This window comes from Elaeis guineensis, chromosome 1 (assembly GCF_000442705.2).
Source record: "Elaeis guineensis isolate ETL-2024a chromosome 1, EG11, whole genome shotgun sequence".
Taxonomy (NCBI): domain Eukaryota; kingdom Viridiplantae; phylum Streptophyta; class Magnoliopsida; order Arecales; family Arecaceae; genus Elaeis; species Elaeis guineensis.
In genome coordinates, this window is record NC_025993.2 from 117709336 (window position 1) to 117726530 (window position 17195).

Genomic DNA, 17195 nt, shown 5'->3' on the forward strand with positions numbered 1-17195 from the left:
TCCGACTAAGTGCGCTTTTGGAGTGACCTCGGAGAAGTTTCTCGTGTTCCTCGTTTCTCAACGAGGAATCGAGACTAACCCTGAGAAAATAAAGGCAATCATCGACATGCGCCATCCGAACACCAAGAGGAGGTCCAGCAGCTGAACGGAAAGATCGTCGCCCTCAGCCGGTTCATCTCTCGATCAGCTGAAAGGTGCCTCCCGTTCTTCAAAACTCTGAGGCAGGCGAAGGGCTTCTCTTGGTCGGATGAGTGCCAATGGGCCTTCGAGGATCTGAAGAGGTATTTGGCTTCCCCGCCATTGCTTGTGAAGTCTGGGGTCAGGGAGACATTGTATCTCTATTTGGCCACCTCCCCCGAGGCGGTCAGTTCGATGCTCGTCAGAGAAAATGAGAGCCGAACTCATCAACCTATCTACTATACCAGCAAAGTGCTCCGCGGTGCTAAAGCTCGATATTCGGAGATGGAAAGGATGATTTTCGCCCTGACCGTCTCCGTGCAGCGACTCCGCCCATACTTCCAGACGCATGCCATTGTGGTTCTCACCAACCAGCCCCTGAGGGTGATATTGTGCCGACCCGACACATCGAGATGACTGGCAAAGTGGGCGATGAAGCTCAGCGAGTTCGACATACAGTATCGGCCGCGACCTACCTTAAAGGCCCAGGTCCTGGCCGACTTCATCGGGAATGCCCGACGGCTGACCAAGGGTCGGAAGATGCGGACCCCAGACGAGACGCGGTCTCTGAGCCTGACCCGGCCTCTACCTGGGTACTGCACTCGACGGAGCTTCAAACACTCAGGGGAGCGGGGCTGGGTTCCTGCTCACCAACTCGGATGGGGTAGTCACCGAGTACGCCCTCCGATTCAACTTCAAAGCCTCCAATAATCAAGTCGAGTATGAAGCGCTCCTCGTCGGCTTGAGGATGGCAAGGGAACTTGGGATCGACAGCCTCGGGCATTCTCCGACTCTCAGCTGATCGTGGGGCAGGTCAAAGACGAATTCGAGGTGCGAGATCCAGCCATGGCAAAATATCTCCAGAAAGTGAAGGATCTCGTGATGCACCTCGGATATTTTGAAATCTCCCACATCCCCAGGTCGGAGAACGCCCGGGCTGACGCACTCTCCAGGTTGGCGACCTCAGCTTTCGACTCTTTGGGTCGGACGTTCGTGGAGAATCTCGAGTAGCCCAGCATCGACAAGGTCGATGAGCGTTACAACTGACGGCCGAACCAAGCTGGATGGATCCGATTGTTCGGTCCTGACCGACGGGATCAGCCCTGAAGATCCCGCAGAGTCCAGGCGGCTCCGATGGTCGGCCTCCCAATATGTGATCATGGATGGCTGACTCTACAAAAGGTCGTTCTCCCTTCCCTTGCTCAGATGCTTGGGGCCGACCGACGCAGATTACGCACTCAGAGAAGTGCACGAAGGAATCTGCAGGAGTCACTTGGGGGCAAATCCTTAGCCTACAAGGTCCTGCGGCAGGGTTACTACTGGCCCACCATGAGGAAGGATGCGGCTGAGTTGGTCCGAAAGTACGAACCATGCCAGAAGTACACCAACGTACAACACCGACCGGCCAGCCAAATCACTCCTATTGTCCGCTCCATGGCCCTTCGCTCAATGGGGGGTCGACATTCTCGGTCCTTTCCCTCCAGCATCGGGCCAAAGGAAGTTCATAGTCGTCCATCGACTACTTCACCAAGTGGGTGGAGGCCGAGCCCCTGGCGCAGATTACGAATGGAAGATGGAGGACTTCATCCAAAAATCCATCATCTTCAGGTTCGGATTGCCGCATACCATTATCACCGACAATGGGCGACAGTTCGACAACCAAGACTTCAGAGACTTCTGCACGAGGTTTCACATCACGCACCGACTGACTTCAGTCGGGCACCCACAGTCCAATGGCGAAGTCGAGGTGACCAACCGGACCATACTACACGGGCTCAAAACCCGACTGAATGAAGCCAAAGGCCTCTGGGTCGACGAGCTGGGCTCCGTTCTGTGGGCTTACCGAACGACCCCCCGCATTCTGACCGGGGAGTCGCCTTTCAGTTTGGCCTATGGACGGAGGCGATGATACCACTGAGATTGGGCTGCCATCTACAGGGTCGAGCGGTATCAAGAGCCGGACAACTCTGATTGCCGGAGAGCCGACCTAGACCTCCTCCCGAACTACGAAACGAGGCTCAACTTCGCATGGCTTCATACCGACAGAGGGTAGCCCGATATTACAATGCCAAGGTCAAGCCAAAGCTCTTCAGGCCTGGGGACCTAGTCCTAAGAAAGGCAGAGTCTCGAAGCCTCTGGACCAAGGAAAGCTAGCTCCGAACTGGGAAGGGCCCTACATGGTAGCGGACACCTACGGGCCAAGGGCTTACCGACTGAAACTCTGGAAGGGAAACCGATTCCCCAGACCTGGAATGCTGACAACCTGAAGTTGTATCACCAATGAACTTTGTACCTGTTCATTCGGAATGCAAACCCAGTTCCAAATTTCGGAGTCTTAACTCTTCGACTGATGATCGGCGCTCGCCAAAAAGGACGAGACCCGACGTCCCGACTCGGACTTAATGTCCACATGGGACCGACGGCCCGACCGCCGATAATGTATCGGGCGCTCACAAGGGCCGAACCGTCCACGGCAACGGGAGTTGACACTCCTTCTACGTCGAACTTTCGGGCCAAATGATCGGCTAACTTACCGATGAGCTCCGACCAAAGAAAGGCGAAATGCCTGTGCGACCGCCGTCGCGACTTACCGACCGAACTACGGCGGTCGAAGGATATTCGGCTTACCACCGTCTATCACACGAAGCGACCGCTGTCGTTCACGACTCACCGATCGAGCTACGGCCGGCAGAAGATATTCGGCTTACCACCGTATATCATGTGGCGCAGTGTAAATACCCGACACAAGGTATCGGGATCGACTTATCATCGCTCCGACTAAAGCCGACACATCGACTGAACGAGCAAGACCCGACTGCCAAGTCTATCCGGTGGTCGACTCACGGCATGCCCGACTCACAGCCGGGCGAAGGACGCCCGACTTAGCCCTCGACCATCGAAAGGCCGATCCAAAGTCGGGACTTGTTCTACCTTCGTGGCGGCAGAATTACCGAACGTCCTAACTGATCTATATGGGTTAGCGACTCACGGTTCAAATGCTTCCACAACACATGGAAAAAGAAAGACATGCAGAGGAAAAAGTTCAAGTCAAAAAACTTTGACTTTGATTTCATTGAAGATCAAAATAAGCTTACAAAGTGGGCCAAAGCCCGAATACAAGCCGGAGCAAAAGAAAAAAAAAAACAGAAAACCGACTAGTCCTCAGAGTCGGCCTCCTCCACTGGATAACGACGGGGACGGTCGGCGAACTCGCTCTGGCTTCAGCAGTCGGGGCCGCTTGATCTCGGTAGCTCGCTCTGCGTCTTCTTCGCTTCGCCCTGGTGGTGAGGCCTCCCGATGATGGGTCGCCGTCTCCTCCGCAGCTGGGGCCTCCGACTCTGGCAGAACAATGCTGCTGAGATCGAGCTCCGGGTACAGGCCTCGAATGGCTTCCCGAGCATCCTCGTACCGATCCGATACGAAAGGAAGCCGCTCTCCAGAAGTCTTCTCGGTACTCTTCCGAGTCACGGAAGTCTTCGACAGCCCGACCCAGGCCTCCTTCGCCGACTCCGCTTCTGCCCTCGCGATGTCTGCGTCGGCCTGGGCAACGGATAGACCTTCCTCGGCCTTAGCGAGATTTTCGAGGCTGACTCGGAGCTGCTCACGGTCGGCCTCCAGCTCCTTGGCGAAGCCGTCCCACTCGTGCCGAAGCCGACGGACGGTCCGGGACTTCTTCTTCGCATCGTCCCGGGTCGACTGCAGCTCCGACTCTGACGTCGCCAAGGCTCCTTGAGTCGGGAGACCTCCTCCATAGTCGGGAGACCTCCCCCTCGAGTCGGCCCTCCCGTTCGATCGACTGTTGCAGCTGGTCGACCAGGATGACCTTGTCGGCTTCAACGGCCGCGACCTTGTCTCTCCAAGCCGCGCGCATGTCGTCGAACTTCGGTATCCGGCCTCTAGCTCAGATATGTTGAAGACCAGCTGCACAAAAGAAACCGACCATCAGGAGACCGACTTACGAAACTACATTGAAGGCAAAAAAGAGAAAACTCACCCGGATCATCATCGGATAGAATGAAGACAGCATGTCGGAGACACGCTGGTTCTTCATCGCCTCGATGTCGGCAGGAAGAAGGAGTGCCTGGCACAGTCTCCTGGCCAAGTCGTGGTTGGCCCGGCCCGACGCACCTTCGGGGAGTGGGAAGTCGGTCGATCCTCCGTCGGCCGATCGTCCTTCATCGCCCGACGCCATGGGGCCTTCCCTCGACTGGACGCCCAGGCCCTGACGTCGGAGATGGACGGCAGGCTTGAGCCCGACCGAGTCTCGACCGACGGCGCGGCAGCAGCGGGCGCTGGTCGCTCGGGTTCATGAGCCTCCTCCCGATCCTCCTCTGCCGGCTGGGGGGCCGCGCGCCATCGACCGACTCAGCCGCCCTTCTTTCGGGCGAAGCGGCACCCTCGCCCGACGGTCCCTCGGACGAGACTTCGACAAGCACTGTCGGCGCCAACAGTGCGATGACGGGCTCCACCCCCGACCTAGTCGGTTCGCTCGACGGAGGCTACGTGGGGCCTCTTGGGAGGCCGCGACGGTCCGGCCCCTTGCGCCGGCCTCTTTCGGACGGCGTACTGACGTACGTCGGCCGCCGTCAGTCGTGATCTCGACGGCATATCTGCAACAACGACGACGGTCAGCGCCATGAAGAAAAAATGAAAAGAAGAAAAAGGGAAGAAAAATGAAAAATCCGACCTAAGCGAGGGACCGGGCTGAGGCCGGCGTCATACAGGGCCTGCTCGGTGACGAGCTCCCTCTGCTTCGGCACCGAGATATCTTTTAGCCGGTGGAAGTCTTCCCGATCTCGGCTTCCACCCGACTTTCTCATTCGGTTCGGTTCGGGATTCCCCCAAGGACAGGGAACCCCCAAGGAGTGGAAGACGACGCAAAGAAGAACTGGTTCTTCCATCCGTAAATGGACGACGGAAGACCAGTGATGAAGGAAAGCCCCTTCCGAGGATGAAGTACCACCACCCTCGGGCTTTAGGGGGGTCGGAGGACGAAGAAGGCTCGGAAGAGGAGATCGAGGGTCAGTCGGCAAAAGCCGACACAGAAGAGCAAAGCTGACTATTAGCCGAACTGAGTTCGGGCCGAGTTGTGCCGGGCACAGCCCGTAATAGTCAGAATGTTTCGGACAAACTCCGGGACCGAAAACGAAGGCCGGCCCGGAGGTCCTCCACGTAGAAGGCCACCTGGCCCTCAGGCGGGCTATTAACCCGACCGTCGGCACCAGGGCGAACAGTCGAAACTGCCTCGGGATGCGATATTGCTCCGGAGCCGATCGACGTTCGGCCCGAAAGTGAAGAGACCTCCACCTCCGGGGTCGACCGAGTATCGTCAGTCGGCTCTCCGACCGACTACCTCGTGGAGACGTTCTGGCCATGGACTGAGAAAAATGGCAGGAAATGAAGAAGGAGGAGATGGTAAAGGTGATGATGACCTATAGAAGAAGAAGATGGAACTCCTAAGAAGAAGGGAAGCGGAGAAGAGTACCTGGAATGAGGGATTACGCGGACAGAGTCTCGACAGCAAAGTAAGGGGGGTAAAAACTGAATAGGACGACCCTGTATATATAGTACCCCCGACGGTCGAGATGAAGGCACGACCAACGAGAGTCCCCAGATCTCGCCACGTGGCGTCATCCGGGCCATCCGTCGGCCCGACGGTTCGACGCACCTTCCTCAGATCGAGCCACGTCACCTCCATCCGCTCCAACGGATCCGTCCCAATGGCCACGTGCCACGTGGCACAGAGGCCGTGACGTTTCGTATCCCCGAAGGGCGGCGGGAACGCGGTTTTCCTTCCCGATGGACGAGACGTCTGACACCGGACAGGACGTCTGACACCGACGGGACATGACACCTGGCCATCGACAGGACGTCTGATGCCCAGCGAATCGTCCGGCATTCATGAGACGTCTGACATCATATCAACCCCATGTACGGTCGGAACTCGAACACAGAGGATCCACTCCTTTTCGCCCGACGCTACTGCCCAACGAAGACATCGGCCAGCACGCGTCCGACTCAGGAGTGGAGGGAGGCAACTGTTGGGGAATACCGACCGACCCCGCTCATGCCGACTTATAATCGGGCATACACGACCCGACCGACCGACCGACGATCGATCCGGGTGCTTACCGCATCGTCGGGTGCCTTACCGACCGATCGACGGCTCTCTACCGACCGAGATATGTCGGTCGGGCAGACAGTTTCCCCTCCCGCCGACTGCACCAGGGGGGTCCGATGCCCGACTCCCGGACGTGCCCGACTGACTGTCGAGGGTCCGAATCTCCACCCAACGCCCTTAGCTGGCCACCGACCTAAGGTCGGTCGACTCCTCGATCGCCGTACTACTGCCAGAGACTGTCAGTCCTGGACAATGACATGCGACACGGCCACCTAGGGTATTATCCCACCTAGGCATGGTCAACCCTAGTGATTTGACAGCCCCACGTGATGTGACATTTTACGGCGACTCTGACAGTCTCCAGTGACTTGACAATTCTTCGAATTGTCCGCGTCATTAATGACGGCGCCATACCACGCTCCACTATATATATCGGGGAAGGCAACAGTACTAGAGGCCCCGGAAACTCAGGCTTTGCTCCCTCTCTTTCCCTCTCTCGTTGAGCTCCTTGTTTCCTTTTCACTGTTGCCTAGTCTCCTCTCTGACTTGACCGTCGGAGGGTCTCCGCCGGAGCCACCTCCGATCAGTGCGGACTTTTTTTTGCAGGCGCTCGTTCCTGGGACCAGACGACGAGGGATTGGCCGCAACAACATTAAATTTATTTTGTCATCCCATATTATCCCAACCAAACGACGCCGAGTGTACTCTGGGCCGATTGTTAAATTTATCTGACAATAAATTAAATGGGCCTCTAAAAAATGCCTGGTATTTATTGTTCTTTTTTGACCAATCATTTTTTTGATCGTATTCCTTATTTTTATATCAAGTATAATGATTTGACATTAAATTTATTTTTCCCTCCCATATTATCCCAACCAAGCGGACGCCGAGTTTATTCTGGACGCTCCGCTTCCAGATTTGGCCGTTGGAAGCGCGGTCTGCGCAGCATTCAAAGCATCCAACCCAACAAATCGTATACCAAAGGAAAAAAAAGAAGCCCTTTTATCTGATTCTTCCCCTTTTTATATTCCATTCATCGCTCTCCCTCTCTCTCTGATGCTTTATTCTCTGCTACGTGCTCTGCTTTTTATCCCCTCTTTTCTAGAAAGGCCTGCAAGAATTGATAAGGAGAAGTCTAAGGGAACGACGAGGAGATAGGAAGAGGGGAGGGGTGGGTTCTCTGGAAGAATTGATGCCGAAGGGTCCTCTGGAAGCGAATGGAGGAGGAGAAGGAGAAGGGAAGGGAAGAGGAGTGAGGTTCCGGAGGTGGTGGCGGGCCATCCTTACGATTTCCATGTGTCGGGCCTCGCAATCTCTCCTCTCCCAACTGGAGATCTCATCCGCTCCAGCTGGTTCGTTTTTCTACTCTCTCTCTCGACATGTATCAACCTTTTTCTCTTTCTTCTCTAGTTGATTCAATGAATGTTCTTGTGGCTGATAGGGTTTTGGCGAAAACCCTATCAAGAATCCCATGATGATGAGTTTTCTGAGTAGTTTAGGGTTTTTGTTCTCTGAAACCATTTTTTTATGGTTGATGGAGTCAGAAATCTGTTTATTTTGACATGTTTGGTATCTTCGGACTAAGGGCGCACGGTATGAGTTGTTTGTTGGGAATCTTCTTGTGGGTTCTCGCTGAGAAAAGGAGAACAGAGAATTACGAAGGTCCAGGTTTTGATGGGGTTTGTTAGAAAAGTTTTGATAAACATCTTAGATTAATGCCCTGCACGTATCTGTTTCCGTGTATTCTCCAGAATCCAAGTCATTAGCCGCAGAAATTGAAGATTTACCTGCATTATTGGGGGAGCATTGTATTTTAAGCAAACACGAAGGGGTGAACATAGTTGAGGAAAGAGAGCTATAGGATAGGATACAAATTTTGTCTTTACTACTTACTAAATGAATTATCAGATTTTCTTTTTAGCACATTCATGCAGACCATTGTCCGTTTGATGAAACTAAATGACAAAGTAAGCTCAAAGATTCAAGTTGTTTCAGACATGAATGTATAAGGAGATTATAATCCTAAATGTTCATCAGTTGTATGCATACTACATATGGTAACTTATAAATCTCTATCCTATTAGGTGTTAGATGAATGTATTCATGTTAGTGAAATTTGGTCGGAGCATCTGGAAGAATTTAACATTGTTATGCTTGAAAGCAACTCGATTATAATCAGTTCCAGCTCTAGTGATTAGGACTCAAGTTTTGAATTATTCATTCTGGGATATATATATATATATATATGAATGCATGACTTAAATTGATTTCAAGCGCGACCCAAATAAGAGAAAGATGCACCCACATGAATGAGAAACTTATCCACGGAAGTGGCTGATCCAAACCAAAGTAGTTCAGTTTAATGTTTCATTTAGTCAAAGTAGTTCAGAAGAGGATTGAAAACTAGAAGTTCCAATTTTCTTTAGGTTCATGTCATAGTAGAAATATTAAATATCTGAGAAGGATCACATTAGCATCCTATGTTTTTTCTTTATTCCTAATCTAATAATTTGAACCACTAGCAAGAGAAATTGGATGCATTTTATAATAATGAATGAACAGTGTAGAGACGAAAGTGAATGGGATAAAGTACCTTATACTTGCAAATGACCATCATCTTTGTTTGCAGTACATGCACAAACTTCTTGTTCAGTTGATGAAATCAGTAAACAGGTACAATAAAATGTTCATATTTTTAAGTCTAAGCATAAATCAAATGCTTAGTGATTAAGTAATTTGAAATGATGTTAAATATTCTAAATTACATTTGCACACTTGTGCTCATCAATATCTATTGTCTCTTTCGTCAATTTGAATTTATTGAGAATATCTAGGGGCTGTCCATTTGGTTGAGGATCTAAGGTTACTCAGTTTACACTTCAGTTGGTTCTGGTTTTGCTGTCTTAGACTAAACGGTTGGTGACACATGAAATACATAACTCTCTGTTGGGGTTTCAGGAGGGATCCAAATTACAGGAGGACTGTGATAGCATGTTTTGTACAGGCAGTCTATTTGCTAGAGCTAGACAGACAAGAAAAAAGAACCGAAGAAGATGGTCTTGCTCTAAAATGGTGGAAGCCCTTCAATTACAAGCTGACAAAGACCTTGGTGGATGAGAGGGATGGCTCTATTTATGGTGCTGTTCTAGAGTGGGACCGCTCTGCTGCTCTATCTCATTTCATATTTCTGCGACCAACTGGGGCACCAAAGGCTGTCCTTGCACTTAGGGGAACACTACTGAAGAGCCCAACCATTAGGAAGATATAGAGGATGATCTCCGCTTCTTGGCCTGGGAAAGTTTGAAAGGTTCAGTTAGGTTTCATGGGGCTTTGAAGCACTGAAAACAGTGGCTGACAGGTTTGGCAGCAAGAATGTGTGCATCGGTGGCCATTCCTTGGGAGCTGGTTTTGCTCTCCAAGTGGGCAAAGCACTGGCCAAGCAAGGGGTGTTTGTGGAGTGCCATTTGTTTAATCCACCTTCTGTTTCACTGGCCATGGGTGTGAGAATCATCAGCGAGAAGGCTGGCTTTCTCTGGAAGAAAATTAAGGCGAGGTTGCCTTCGAAGCCTGAAGTTTTGCCTGAGAATGAGGAGGACAAGGATTCTGGAAATGAAGAAAAGAAATTACATGCAGAGATAAAGAAATGGGTACCGAATTTGTATGTAAATAATAGTGATTACATTTGTTACTATTACATTGATTCTACTGCACTGGCTGTTGCTACAGTGGTAGTACAAAAGAGACAAATACAAATGGTGGGAATGGAGAATATAGCAGCAAAGCTTTTTGTGATGTCCAAGGGGCCAAAGAAGTTTCTTGAAGCTCATGGGTTGGAGCAATGGTGGGCTGATGATATGGAGCTCCAACAAGCCCTCCAACACAGCAACCTCATAAACCAGCAGCTAAGGTCTTTATATGCAATGCCACCAACCCTACCTCCTGGGAAGGCATAGTAGGAGCTACTGCCAGGGTCTCTAGAATTTTCTTCCCCTTGCATATCCAGTTCTCATAGTATGTCATCCTCTTCTTGAGTATGGTTCAAATAACTTGCTATTTGTACCCTTTTTCCTTTCATAAGCATAGTCATTCACTTGTTATCTGCTCTCTTAATTAGATGCAAAAGATCAATGTAGTCAGTCTGGTGCAAAGTTAATAAGAAGGAATTTTCACCCATCTGACTTTTGTTAGCTTTCAAGAAAGCAACAAACAAAATAAAGGTTTTACAAAGGGAGGGACCCCTTTCCCCCCATTTTTTTTTTTTAATTCTAAGAGAAGGTTTCACTCCATGGTTTGTCATACCGCCTCATATCACTCAATATGGAGAGTATGGTACCATTCTGGTCCTGAATTGATATGATGTCTCATACCGTACCGACATTTGATACATTGTCTCGTACTGTACCGAATCACGTACTGACACTATTATAAGATGGTATCAGTACGAGGTCCAATACTGAGATGGCAAATCTTGATTTCACTTGTTTACTAGTAAACTTGCTCAAAAATTACTTCTTTTTTCCGCCATTGTTAAATACCATTTTGCTTTTGGCACTCCTCTTGAGCATCTATAAATTATTTTGGCCTCAGACTTGTGTTTGATAGAAGAAATGTTGTTTGAAAATGATGTGTTATGTTGGTATAAACAAGGAAATTGTGAAATCACCAGAAGAGGAACATTCATGGTGGAATGCTGGCACATATGAATGTGCAATATAATATAGTATTCTGTGTATTGAAATGGACATTGTTAATGGACGACAATAATATGTTGGAGGTCACAATGAATAAGATATTCTCACCATAGAGCAGTAGTTAGATTACCAAGTGCGGGAATGGCGTCTAAGTTATTTTTGAATCAGTAACATTACTTTTAGCATGGTAAGGATCGTAAGTTTAGAAATTTTGAACTGTGATCGAAGTGCTATGGTGCAAGGTTCATTTGGAAATTTTGATAAGTTCTGAGAAGACAATAAAATGGACAAGAAGTTAGAAAACACTAATAACATTCTGCAATATCAAGTTTGCTTTCTGTCCAAAAATATGAGTGAACAATCAATAAGAATATAACAAGTCATTGGCCTGTAATCCAAGCACTAAATTACATAGTGGGATGCTGTAGTTGAGGGAAAAAAAGGTCTTGATTAAGAATGACAAAAATGTGTAAAAGGAAAGCAGCACTGTTAGATTGCTTTCAACCGGTACAAATGACTTTTAGCACTATAAGGATGTAATTATTTGGACAGTTAGCTTTTTTGTGATCCTGGAGAAAGAATGCAGAGTGGGATGCCTAAGTAGAAAACTTTTTATAAATGTTCAAATGTTGGATATTTTTAGGTAGTAAACACAATATATAATATGCAGAGATCTCTCAATATGTAGATTGTACGAATTCAGCATGATTAATTTGACATCCAATCTAATAACTGAAAATCTTGAATTCTTTGTTCTATATAGCCCTCGAACTACTACATTTTGTTTTATTTACATTTTATGAGTCTTGTAACTGTAGTTTTTACTTTGTATCTTGTAGGACATGTTTAGCACCGACAACTATGTCTGCTCTACCATGTTGTTTGCCTCACAAAAATGGCGGCAACTCCTTCAAGATTTCTTGTCATTCTGATTCAACTCATGTTGTAGAGATCTCATTCCTAGTATCTGAATTTTACTGGGATTTCAGGTTGATGATTGCTAGTTTTCTAGTTTGCAATGGTTTCCTGATTGTCTCAGGATCAAATTGACCGAAGTTTTTCAACCTAACAAACCAGAAATTTACAATTGTCAAGCCAAGTACCGTTCCAAATAGAAGCCAGTGGTGAGTAAGTATACATGAGTGCAAGCTCTGATTTCTAATCATAATAATGTTGGCCTCAAAGGTTCATGCTACACCCCTTAAAGTTGTGACGTGACAGACTTCTAGCAGCAATCTTATCGTCTGATAACTGGAATGGATCTTAAAAATCGAGACTTGAACATTCTTTCGGTTCAAGTGGTATTCTCTTCAAGAAACTTCCGGAAAGAAAGAAATCTGAATGATGGCCTCCGTCAAGAAATCCAAATCCAAAAAATGATGATCGCAGAAATTTCAAAATACATCTGCCCATAATACGATAGATCATTGTCAAATTGATGAAACCAAAGGAATAAAAAATAAAAATCAAGCAGTTTTCACTCCTTTTCATTTCAAAAGATTACAATGTTATATCAACAAGAAATAAAGCAAAAATATCCAAAAAAAATCTTTTAGCAAAGGATGATTGTACCAAAAGGAAAAAAACGGAAAAGGATTATTGGCATAAACTATACCAGGCCGAAAGAATAAGTTAAAGAATAAAGCAAAAAATAAAAAATTTAAAATAACAATTAAGGCAACTGAAGAGCCGCCCGCAAGCGACTCCGCTGGGGATCGAACCCAGAATCTCTGGTTCCGTAGACCAGCGCCTTATCCATTGGGCCACGGAGTCTTGGGTTGCAAAACGGTCGACCGTTATATCCAGGAAGTTTTTTTTTTTTTTTGGTGAACGGCCTCCTCCGGCACATCAAAATAGATAGACCCATTGCAGCTGGGTGGAGTTTGGGTGTCGAAGAGCATGTGGAGCCAGACGTTGGTGTCGACAAGGCTTGCAGCTGGGGAATAGGCGAGGGGCAGTGCCCGAGATGGGAGAAGGAGAGTAAGAGGCGCCTCCACCTCTTTGGAGAGGAGGGTGGTGGTGGCCACCTCGCTTAGGGACACCTTGGAGAGGATGGAGTGGACGGTTTCGTCTCTCAAGTCAAATGGCTCATTTGGTCATCCTCTTGCTCGTTTACCGCGCTATTCTTTTCAACGGTGGGATCTTGCTTGAGGGCCAGGAGGATCCTCTGGCTCCGTATTCCTTCTCCCCTTCTTCAAGAGGAGTGCGGGTTTTATCCACCTTGGAATACGAAGTATTCTCCTTTCCCGCCAATATGGTTTGGTGTCGAGAACTCCTTCCCGCCAGAACTAGAATTGTCCATAACCTTTTGCCATACCACCTAACATTTGCCTGTCCTAGAAATTATTAGTTTGTTACTTTGTTCCAGAGACATGAAAGAGAAGCTGAATTAACAAATAATTGCTGTTATTTATGTTGATAAAAAATAACAGAGGAGACTCATTTTACGGATATTTTGGTATTATTGGAATCTAATCAAATTGCAAAACAAAATTTAAGAACAAATCTAAATAAGTGATGCGTTGGTGGGATTGGCGCGTAGGTCGTGTTCTAATTGGGTGCAAATTCATATACGAAATAATGTCCAGTGTTACTATTTTTATTGGATGTCATCCATTCTTTTCTAAGCTATTAATCCAAAAATCTTTGTGAGTTGCCCTTGAAAATCAAAGTTAGCTTCCTAAAATTTTTGCCTCCAGCAACTTTTACAACCAAGGCATGTAGCTCTTCACTCCTAGATATTATGCATGTAATATACTTAGTGAGCTCTTGTTGTTGGCAACATTGAGAATTTTATGCTAGGATCTATTTATAATTATACTTAATTGTGATTAGAGTGAACAGCCATGGTCCTTCTTCATTCTTATAGAGGGATTTGTTTTTCAAAGGTGCTGGTGTTAAATTTTTAGATTATTTGCCTTGGATGTTGGTGTACAAGCACTCATATATTAGGAATTGCTGATTTTTTAGGATGGTTTGTTGGAGGTATTTGCTCTTTCTTCTTTTTTCCTTGAGAAAAAAAGAGATGCCTATCTTTTTTTTTTTTTTTTTTGAGAAAAAGAGATATTTATCATTTTAATAGTTTCCATCAAATAACAATAGAAACAATTTCATTATGATCATGTAGTGTATATTCGCCAGTGATCATTGATGAACTAGTACGAGAATGCAATGCATATGGATGGAGGAGGAACAACTATAATTTCATCATCTAAATATGTTGATGAATGTAATGTTGTCTTGGATGATGCACTTTCTTTCTTAAAACTGAAGAATTGAATTAGGCATATGTGATTGTTGAAGAAAGGATGCATAATACAATACAAACTTAAGACTATTTAATTGCTAATAGAGGTTGAAGACATTTTTTTAATCATAATATCATAATTCCATAAGAAATGACATGCACATCATTTGAAAAACTAATGCATATCTTATGAGTGTTCAAATTCAAGTGTGATTATTACCTTTTATGAATAGGGTTCTAATTATTAACCCATCTCTCTAGGCAAAGGCATAGCTTCTTTTGAATTTCAAAGTTGTCTACAGTAAACTCATTATACTAAGTCCAAATATGGCCATATAGCCAAACATATATCCAAACCCATATTCTTGCAATGCAAATATGTCATGCACTGCAAAAAAAATTCATGTATTCAAATTCAAGGATATCAGTCATCTTTCGCAAATAGGCTTATTCAACAGCACTACACAATTTGATGACTTAACCCTCACGATGAAAGATCATTGGTTTTGAGATTTAAATTTAGATTCCATGAACTTGTTCTACTTGGCTCAAATAATCTTACCTAGTCCATTTATATGGATAATGTTATTTGGATTTATTTAGAAAATATGAAATTTAATATAAGTACTCATGTGAAAGGCAATAGCCATTGGTTTTTTGCTAGGTGGAGACCAATAGAAGTCATAAAATGAAACTAAAGTATTCATATCATAGTAATTAATCTAGTTCCTCCATAATTATAAGGCAGCATCATGTGAACAAAGATGGGAAAAAAGCTTTGAAAATACTCCCTTGACAATGAGCAGTCAACATCTAATCATGAATGCGAACCAGGCCAATTTCACACAAAAAGAACCCAAATCCAAACTTGATTAGCTTCATGGGCAGGATTCCATCCCGCTGGATTTCAGTTGGGTTCGATCATTTTATATTTCTATTATAATTTTTTTTTATAGATAAATATCAAAAAAAAGTTGATCAACTTGATTTATGCATATTCTCATGTTTGACAATATGAATAGATTATTTTTCATGAATGATATTTAGTCATAAAATAGAAAGCAAATATTATCTATCCAGAGGTGGTTAAATCATTTTTCTATTAGACAATAAAGTAGATATTTAATTTTATTCATAAAATATTTTAATTCAAAAAATAATAATATATAAAAAAAATTAATCATTTTTATGTGTAAAAAAATATAAATAAATTATTTTTTATTTAAATATTATTTAAAAAAAATATAAATTTTTAGATAAAGCAGGTCTTGGAGCCAAATGGCTTCTTTGGGTCGAGTCTGTCATCCTCTCCCAAGTCGGACCGCTTCCGGTCCAATTTTGAGAAGACAAAATCGAACCGCGGTGCCGGTCAAGAGGCTGAACCAATAAAATGGCCAGAGGCCGACGCGACTCGTAAGAAGTGGCTTCTTTTCAGTTTTATAAGTACAGCGCTGAAGCCAGCGGCCGAGAAAATCCTCTCCGCCTCAATCCCCTCCCCCCCCCGGCGCCTCCTTTCGCCATCTTCTTTTCTCCGTCGCCCTGAGTAGATGAAGACGAGGCGAAGCAAGCCAAACCCGGCGAGAAGCCGACAAAGCCCAAAGCGCCCGCCAAGAAGCCGACGAAGCCCAAGGCAAAGAAGAGAGCCGCCAAGGACGACGCCCGCAAGCCCAAGAAGCCCCTACTGCTTTCTTCTACTACTTGTATCCCTCGCCCTCTCTCTCTCCCCTTGTTTTTTTTTTCCTTCTTCGTTCTACCCTAGCTAAGTCGGTTCATCGCTTTTTGTCTCCATCCTTTTCGATTTTTAGTTTGATTTGAAGTTTTCCGGTGAGCTATTGATGAGCTTGAAGTCATTTGAAGTCTTTATTTTTGGCTAGGTCGAGAAATAGTAGCTGAATCTGTTTTTTTTTCTTTTCTTTTTTTTTTTTTTTTTGACCGTGGTGTTGATTCCGTGATGATGTGATGTATTTATCGCACAACTTAAATCATCGAAAGCAGATTATGATGTATGCCGATTCCAGATGCAGTCGATGAATGATTATTATTACTACAAATATTTGTCAATTACCTTGCACTGTAATCTTCTGGAAAATAGCGATGGAGAATTAAACAAACAGGTTCATGGGCTGGATTTTTTTCCACTAGCGAAGAAGTATATATGTGAATCGAATCAACTGCCAAGCAGGCGTAAATTTCAAACCGAGATGGCTTAGCTGTGGTTTCCGCAAAATGATGAGAGCCGGGGAAATTATAGGCTCTGGATTTGGAAGAGCTCAAATGAAGGGTGCGTTTCACTTTCATGTACGTGATTTAGGTGGAGTCATGGTAGCATTTCGTTAGGTTATAAGCAAAAGAGGAAAACCCTTGCACCTAATGCGGGACCATTGTGACACTGTGATACTCTTTGACTTACAAAAAGGAATTGCCCTTTCACAAGCAATTCTATCAGAACATGCTTATAAGGCATGAATAATTGATATTGTTGACTCAAATTATATAGTTCATTCAGTCCATCCATTTTTACATGATTACTTTTTTTTTTTAATCTCTCCTTTTCTTCTCCCAGTTATCACTTATGTATGATGCTCGATTAATTTATGTTTTTGTCATATGTTTTTTTTTCTTTACGGTAGTTTATACTAATTGGAAAGATTAATTCTTTTTCTTAAAAAAAAAAAAATACTGAAACTTTGTTTTTGTTTTGAAGGGAAGATTTCGGAAGACCTTCCAACAAGAAAATCCAGATGTCAAATCAATGCGCGATGTATGCTATGGGTACCTTCTACTTAATGTTCAACTGCATTTTCTCAATCCTTTTTTTGGTTACATGATGTCTGTGATGCTTGTATTTCAGATAGGAAAGGCATGCGGGGAGAAGTGGAAAAATGTCATTTGAGGTTTGATTCTATTATTCCTTTACCATTTCAGTTATGCATAGGCTTTAGGTTTGTTATTTATTTGA

At 45.4% G+C, this 17195-nt stretch overlaps 1 non-coding gene and 1 pseudogene across 1 annotated transcript; one reads left to right on the plus strand and one right to left on the minus strand.

Moving 5' to 3' along the window:
- The first annotated feature begins 7475 nt into the window (after positions 1–7475).
- LOC140859363 (GDSL esterase/lipase At4g10955-like) lies at positions 7476–10439 on the plus strand (annotated as a pseudogene).
- Positions 10440–12689: 2250 nt separating this feature from the next.
- Positions 12690–12762, minus strand: TRNAR-ACG (transfer RNA arginine (anticodon ACG)). The gene has a single exon. It is a non-coding gene; the product is annotated as a tRNA-Arg (tRNA).
- Between the last annotated feature and the right edge of the window lie 4433 nt (positions 12763–17195).